The sequence below is a fragment of the Petaurus breviceps genome, unplaced genomic scaffold, assembly GCF_028583685.1.
Source record: "Petaurus breviceps papuanus isolate PSGF00001 unplaced genomic scaffold, PetGlider_PUasm1.0 209, whole genome shotgun sequence".
Taxonomy (NCBI): Eukaryota; Metazoa; Chordata; class Mammalia; order Diprotodontia; family Petauridae; genus Petaurus; species Petaurus breviceps.
In genome coordinates this window covers 3,422,162-3,430,901 of record NW_027185854.1, presented here as the reverse complement: position 1 = coordinate 3,430,901, position 8,740 = coordinate 3,422,162, and the positions used below count along the sequence as shown (strand labels likewise).

Below are 8,740 nucleotides of genomic sequence, written 5' to 3'. Positions count from 1 at the left end.
CCAACAGCAAAGCAGGAATGGACCTAGGGGAGCCTTGTAAACTTATCTGTTAGAATGATTTGAATGTAAAAAACCAGAGGTACCCAGTGATTGTTGGTTTGACCCCTTACAGAGGAATGCTGGTGTGGGAATGCCTACCCACTGTGTGGAGGAACCAGTCAAAGGTCTTTACATACATCATGAAGCATTTTAGACAGATGTGAGGTACTGGGAGAGTTTCCAGGGAAGAAAACAATACAATTGGTGTTCTAGGAGAGATTCCTGACATTAGGGAACTGCCGTATTTCCAGAGAGAAATCCAGAAGTGGAAAGTCAGCTGGTATGGGTCAAGGGTAATAAGTGTTCTATGTGTGTGTTTGTGTGTGTATACACATACATATATATATATAAACACCTACACCTACATACATACATGTCTTAATTCATATGTAGAATCATGAAACTCAGGGACTTTGCCTTATTTCAAGATGAAGTGAGGGGGCCCATCATCCCAGCTACCATCACTAACAATTACTGAACAGTTGCCATATTTGGGTAAGCCAGGAGGCCTATGAACAGCAGCCTGCCCTAGAGTCTGACAAATCCCCTTAATAAAAGGATTTATTCTGAGAAGTTTGGATTCAGTCAAAGGGCCACACTTGAGCACCTAGAGGGCTACATGTGACCTCAAGGCTGCAGGTTCCGCACCTCTGCCCCATATCATTAGCCCTCCTAGCAGTCTGGCCCACAAATCTAAAAACCTGGAATGCACCTCTCTCTGTAGAGAACAGGCCCTCCGTTCTTACTGCTACTAAAACCACTGCTGTCCCTCACAGGGCTGGAAATGCAGTCTCAATGAATCCATTAGGCATCCTGAGTAAAAGTCAAAATATGCCAGGAGGATCAAATCACCACCTCCTTTTTGATCTCCCCTCCCCTCAGACCTTGATGGAGCTGGCTCAGAGCCCTCAGATCCCAAACACATGACAAGGAGGGGCACCCTCAACTTCTAACTTCAGCGAACAGGCTTGCTTCCAGCCTGGCCCCTGCAACCATCATCCTAGGGAGTAGCCCCTTTATGGAAAGGTTCCACCTTCCCTACCAACATCACCACCAATAGTTAAACAACTGTCCTTCATTTGCAGCAAGTATGCCCAGAGCCTTGAAAACAATAGCATTCCTTTCACTCTGGCCACCAGTTCTAAATCCAGCCTGCACTAGGCAGCCATGGTCCAGGGGAACAACCCCCTTTGATCTGTCTACTGACTCTGTATTTCTTCCCCAATCCCCCATTTCTTCAGTAGCCACAGCAAGTAAAGACCCACAAAACAATATCCTCATCATCTAAATCCTTGGAACTGACCAATGGTTCTACATGAGTGGTTTTAATCAATGGAAGAGATAAGGAAGAAGATGCATCACTCTCTGCCTTCCTTCTGAGCCCTTAGGACCAATGAGCTTTCCCACATGATGAGAAGCTGAAACCTTCTCAGTGTGTTAACTCTTCATCAGAATATGAACTTGAGAGTTGGGGCTATCTTGATTCTATATTGGCATCAGTGGCATTTAGTACTTAATAAATGCATTCATTAAGAGGAAGAAAGGGAGGTGAGGAGATTCTAAAGGTAAAGTTGTTAATATTGTTCAGGACTCATGCATCAGTTTATGTCAGTAAGCAATACATTTCACAATGTGCAGAAATAGTGCAGAAAGCCCTGATTCTAGAGCAACAGGACTTGGGTTCTAATCTTGCCTCTGTTGTTTACTCCCTGTGTGACACTGGGAAATCACTCTGACTCTCTGGGAGTGTGTAGGGGTGTTCTGGGAGCACAAGCCCCTCTTATGGCAGGGCTTGCTGACACATTTCCAGGGCTGCTCCTCCACCCTTGGTATCTACCTGCCACCCAGTTCTCACCTGTGGCTCCAAAAAGCTTTAGAATGCCCAGCAGTCACACTCCAGTAAAACCATCTCAGCAGATGGGTTAAATGAGGTGCAGGGTGACTGAGAGGCCTCAGATCTGTCAGTAAGTTAAGGGGATGTCTACTCCAGGCATGTGAGACTTCCTAGGAGGAATGGGTGAAGGAAAACAATGTGTTCCAGTGTCCATGAAGGCAACTGAAGCTGGTGCTGTGGAACTCTTATAGTTTGGTCAGACGTCAGAGACATCAAGGGCAGCAAAGTGCATCCCAGCCCATTGCCAGTCATCCTGAATTTTGTCTCAACACTGGACACAAATGATTCTGGAAGAGAGAGTGAGGCTAATTATTTAATACAACTCTGTCTCACTTAAGTTCAATTCATGCTCCAGTCAAGAATTCACTGCATGATATAATTGGGCCTCTTCAAAAATGAAGGATGTAAAACAAACAATAACAACTCTCTGGGGTTCAGTTTCCTCATTATTAAAAAAAAGAGGGAGGTTGAATTAGATGTCCTCTACAATCCCTCCCTTCTCTCAGCTGATGATCCTATGAGATTAATCATGATGATGAAAATGTTTCACTCTTGTTATCTGGCTGATCAGATTAATCACAGGACTAACTGACAACCACATTCTCGGACTAAGATAATGTAAAGTGGAGGCAATAATCCTGTGTGGATTCAGGGTGAGCAGTAGGTAAGAGACAGCCATTAGGAGAGAAGCAGCCAGGGGACGGCAAACAGGGACAGGACTTTTTTTTTCTATTTTTAAAGAAATGCAAACATTTTTAATGCAAGAGCATTTGAGTCTATGTCATGATCAGATATTTGTTGTGGGGTAACTTAATCCACAAGTATTACAGAGTAAAATCTAAGCCTTTGGTGGACACTCCATCACCTGACTCAGTCTCTCCTGCCTGTGATGCTCCCCCTCCTCATCTCTGCCTTTGGGCTTCCTTTTCCTTTCCATTTTCAGATAAACTTAAGTGAGAAACTTTTCTGGATTGCCTTAGTGCTAGTGCCTTTCATCTAATGATTATCTCCATTGTATCTCCTACAGATCTCATTTGTACACAGTTGTTTGCATGTTTTCTCCCTCGTTGTATTGTGAGCTCTTTCAGAGCAGGAATTGAATTGTCCTTTTTTATTGTATCCTCAACACTTAGCAGAGTTTCTAGCACAAAGTAGGCACTTAATAAATGCTTATAGACTGACTGGAAGGTAATAGTAAACCAGGGGCCAACTTTTAAACCTTCATTAGGTCTCACACATGCCTTGTAGCAATTCTAACCCTGTGGCATAATAGCCTCCAAAATTAGACTCCTGGAAGCTAGGACTCCACTTACCTGTGTTCTTTCCTGCCAGCCTGTTCATCAGGTAGGATTTTTCAGTGCGGTACAGGCCAACAAGAGCTACCACCACCACAGGCTTGGTAATGGAAATAAGAATCTGTAAGGCTTGCTGGTTTACCATTAGCTCTCCATTCCTGTTTTCTACCAGACATATGGGGGACTCCATGGGCACTGCTGATTCCATGGTCACCTGTAAATGCAGAGGAGCCTCTTGGGCAGAAATCAAGATGCAGAGTTCACTTAATCCTCAACTGAGACTGCCTGGGGAGTCAGATATCAGTAACAGCAAAAAAGAAGAATGCTCTGCACTTGTCATTTCTATTTTTAAGAACAGCAAACTGGCAATGGCAGATAATAATGTTGATAATAGAAATGGCAATGATAATACTTACCTTTATATAATGTCTTAAGAATTACAAAGCATTTTACAAATATCATCCATCCTCATGATAAGTTTGGGGGGTAAGTACACTTATTATCCCCATTCTTACAGATGAGGAAACTGAGGTAGACAGTTTCTGGGTTTAAACACAGGTCTTTCTGACTCCTGGCCCAGCTCCCTATCCACTGCACCACTGAGCTGCCTTAACCAGATGTCCTGTCAGTTCATTCTTGATCCCTAGGGCTGTCACATAGGAAAAAATATTCCCAGTCTTGAAAGTCCCACCCTAGAAGATTCTACCTGCTGCAATAATCATGTCCCTCTGCATTATGTTGGTCCAGGTTCACAGTGGCTATGGTCATGCTTTGGTGTGAGGGAAGAATAACATGGGACAGTGTCTGGGGCAAATACTTTGAGAAAGTTTTTTTTTTTAATTATTAGTGCCTGCTGCCAGTCCCTTTTTAATGTTGCCTGAGAGACTTTGGGGTGATTTCTGTTCATCCTTCCCTTCTCTCCACCCCACCCTGGGGTTTCTAATTATTGCCATAATTTCCTTTCCTGACTCCTATTTGTCCTTTCAATTTGTGCTCACTGAGGAGCTCTTTTGTTTGACTGTGGCATGGCATTGCACTCGATCATTGCCATCATGGAAGAATGGATAGACAGTTGGTTTGAGGGTCAAGAAGACACAGATTAAATACTATTTCTGACACAACCTGAATTTGTGAGCCTACGCAAGTCACTTAACCTACCAAAACCAGAAACTCAAAGTCATTACAGTAGCCATGAAGTTGGTACACGTAGTTAATGCAGTGAACACCCACATTCCCAAGCCTTTAAAACAAAACAGACTCCCTCAGGCAAAGACCCTCCTGTCCTCAGTCATGGTAGCTGCTCAGCCTCCACACTGCTCACTCCTAGCAGTTTCAGCTCCCAGCAGTTCTTGTTCCTGGCAGTTCTCAGCAAAAGTCTTCATCAGAAGTTCTGGCTGGCTCTCAGAAGTTCTGCCACCACAAGTTCTGTTCTCAAAATCTCTTCCCTCTCTGGAATGGGCATCTTATTAGCTCCTCCCTGCCTCACCCCTTCCTGCTACATCAGCAAGTTCATCCCACTGTGGGATTCACAAATTCTGGGCCTTAATACTTGACATAATTATGAACTTGAAACTAAGTGCTAAGTATCTGTTAGCCTGCCAATACAAGGGGCATGGAAGATCTTCAAATCCCATTGCCATTACATTGCCTCATTTTCCTCATCTGTAAAATCAGTTGGAAAAGCAATTGGCAAACCACTCCAGTATCTTTGCCAAGAAAACTCCAAATGGGGCTGTGAAGAGTTGGACATAACTGAAACAACTCTACAACAAAACAAAAAAATACCTGACCAAGTCAATGGACAGAAATTTCTCACCTGAGAGAATCATGGAGACCAGATAATGAAAAGGAATATGTCAGCATTGGAAAAGCGCCTTGGGGAATTGGGCATTTCAGTAATCTCTGCAGGGCTGCTCAGAAGAGCCTGGCGTACCTGAAGAAATATTACCATCCTCTTGATGATAAGCTTTCCTTTGGATCTCTGCCTCTGTCTCCAGACCTTCTCACTGAGAGTTGAGGTCATATCTGAGGTCTGACTGGCTATAGATCCATTCTCAGCTCACTGAGCGCAAGTGGCTATTTCAGCTGGGGATAATCTGACTCGCTGATGCTATTGTGTATTGGAACCCTCCTTTGTTCTATCAGTTAGACAGTCTTTGGGGATTTCTTCATCACTGACTGTGTGCCAGGAACCCATAAAGTCTTCTGCGGAAATCAGAACAGTCAGAAAAAGGGTAGTATAGGTCTAGTTTAGATCAGCAAAGTATACCCTATTCTACAATAAGCTATGTCCACATGGGTAAGAAAAAAATTGGAAGTAAACCATAGCAGGTACTTTTCACAGCCATATCTATGAAAAAATTCTTAGTCAGACAAGGATGATCTGTGAATGATCACAAAGGATGAAATCAGTATATTGATTGCCTCAAATAAAAAAGCTTGACTTACATTTGTTTCCTTGGCCTAGTTAGAATCTTTCTAACTGCCCTAGCACTGATAAAGTTCTTAGGAATTACATTTACCATCTTCCCTTACAGGAATAAAAACAGTTTAACCTTATCAAGTCCCTTATGATTTCTCTTTCATGTTTACCCTTTTATACTTCTATAGAGTTTTGTGTTTGAATGTCAAATTTTCTATTCAGCTCTGGTAAGGAATACTTGGAAGTCCTCTACTTTATCAAATATTCTTTTTTTCCTGAAAAATTACACAGTTTTCCTTGTATATCATTCTTGTTTATAATCCTAGTTCCTTTGCCTTTCAGAATATCATATTCTAAGCCCTCTGCTCCTTTAATGTGATGGTTGCTAAATCTTGTGTGATCTTGACTGTGACCCATGATAGCTGAATAGTTGCTTCCAGATGCTTTACGCATTTTCTCTTTGACTTTGGACCTATATAATTTGACTATAATATTTCTGGGACTTTTCATTTTCTAATTTCTTTCAGGAGGTTGTTGGTGGATTATTTAAATTTCTATTTTACTTTCTAGTTCTGATATATTGGGCCAGTTTTCCTTTATAAATTCTTGAAATATGACATGTATGGTCTTTTTTGATCATGACTTTCAGGTAGAGAATAATTCTTAAATTATCTGTCCTTGATCTGTTTTTCAAGTCAATTGTTACCCCCCCCTCCAAGGAGATATTTCACATTTTCTTTTATTTTTTCATTCTTTTGTCTTTGTTTTATTATTTCTTGCTTTCTCATGGAGTCATGAGCTTTCCCTTGCCCAATTTTAATTTTTAAGGAATCATTTTCTTCCATGAATTTTTATACTTCTTTTTCCACCTGACTAATTCTGCTTTTTAGGAAATATTTTCATTAGGAGTTTTTGCATATATTTTACCATTTAGCCAATTCTCCTTTTTAAGGCATTCTTTTCTTCATTGGAATTTTGTACCTCTTTTCTCATTTGGCCAATCCTGTTTTCTAAGGGTTAATTGGGGGGGGTAATATTTTTATTCCTCATTTACTAAACTGTTGTGTTTTAGTAATGGAGTTTTTTTTTTTTGCATTGCTCTAATTCCTTTTCACATCTTTTCCTCTATCACTGTTATTTGATTTTTACAATTATTTTAGCTCTTCCAGGTATTCTTGTTGAGATTGTGTTGCATCTGCATTTTTTTCTTTGAGACTTTGCTTTACTTGTAGTTTTTAAAATCATTTTTTTGAGTTTCTCTCTTAATCTTCCCTATCACCATTATCTTTTTTATGATCAGGCTCTTTTTTTGTTGTTTGCCCTCTTTCCTATTCTACTGCTTGCATTTTAAAATTGGTTTCTACTCATCTGGAGTGAGAAGGCATTGCATCAAGCTTTGAGGGTTTTTTTTTTTTTTGCACCATTGTTTTTAGAGCTAGTTCTGGCAGTTTAGATGTTTTTGGTACTTTCAAGGTAGTGTGCATTATGGTCACTATTCTCTTGGTCTTCACTGTAATCCTTATCAAAGAAGAACCCTGATTAACTATAATCCCAAATGTTCCCAAGTTTCCTTGCTCCCTTGTGAACAAAAGTGTTCCTTTCTGCCTTAGAACTGTGACCTTGAAGTTTCTATGGGCAACCAAGTTTCCAAACAGGACCTTTTCCTGTGGCCAGTGCTTTTACATGAGTTCCCTCTAATTTCTTTCTAACCATCCACCCAAATCCCTTGCTGTCTCTGGGTTGAGAGCTTCCAAAACTGCTATTGCTACTATAGCCACCAAGTCTCACATCTGGTATTGCCTCCACATGCCCTTCAGGTCAGCTACCACTCCAGTGGCAGAGATTTCTCCTTTGACCCCCTAAGTTGACTCAAGCTGGAAAAGTGTTTCTCCAAAAACAACGCCTTAAAAAGTCCATCCCAAAAAACATTTCTCAAAAGGAAACTCAAATATAATCATAAGAGGGAGAGCCCCAAATCAAATCAGCAGCTAGGTGACACCATAGTGCATCAAGCCCTGGGCTTGGAATCAGGAAGATTCATCTTCATCACTTACTAGCTGTGTGACCCTGTGCAAGTCACATAGCCTTATTTGCCTCAAATCCTCATCTGTAAAATAAACTGAAGAAAGAAATGGCAAACCACTCCAGTATCTTTGCCAAAAACAAAACAAAGCAAAGCAAAACAAAAATACCTTTAAAGGGAGTCATGAAAAGTTATACATGACTGAAAAAAACTGAACAACAACAAAAACGTTAAGTCTAAAACAACTCTTTTCTCAGCTGTAAAGTAAGGATAATTAATAGCACGTACCTGCCAGAGTTGTTGTGAAGCTCATAGGAGATATTTGTAAAGAACATTGCACAGTGCATGGCACATAGGAGGTATTATATAAATGCTTATTGCCTTCCCCTTCCCACTGTTATTTTGTGTTTGAGACAATTTTTCCCATGGATGTTTTATGTAATTGTGGAAGTGTATGTGAAATAGGAAAATCATATTTTGTAAGTTAATTCGGTCTCTTATGAGAACTTGTCCCCTTGATGATCCCTTAAAAACAAGCCGACCTTGCACTTTAAAGCAGGAAACAGCTTTAGGCCAGAGCCGGGAACTAGTCACTCCCGAGGATAGAAAACACCTGGAGGAGACTTGGTTACTCCCCTCCGTGTGCTTGCTGGTCTTATCAGCAACCAGTCTGTTCTGCTTTCAAGGTTGCAACATCTGCTAACGACCATCAGATCGTTCCTATTCCAAATTGTCAAAACATGAATGAAATATGAAAAACAGAAGACACGTAAACGATGAGTCTACCAACTATAGTTGGCTGCGTGCCTTCTTTGTTCTCAGCCCTTAAAAACCCTAGCCCGAGACCCAAAGATTTGAGTCTCACCCGTGGGGAATGACGATTCGCCCGGGATTTTCCGGTTCTCAGACTGGAGAAACTGGACTCCTCCAGCGAAACTGACTAGAGATGGTGCTCCCCCATGTGGTGATGTTTTCTTTTTCTTTTTCCTCTATCCTAATTATTATAATCATTGTATTTCTAGTATTGCTTTAATTGTGCTAGGAATATTGTATTGCTGATGCCGATT

At 41.1% G+C, this 8,740-nt stretch overlaps 1 pseudogene; it reads right to left on the bottom strand.

The window, feature by feature from the left end:
- The window catches only part of LOC138165473 (guanylate-binding protein 6-like), a 15,030-nt pseudogene extending 6,947 nt beyond the window's left edge, over positions 1-8,083 (bottom strand).
- Positions 8,084-8,740: the final 657 nt, after the last annotated feature.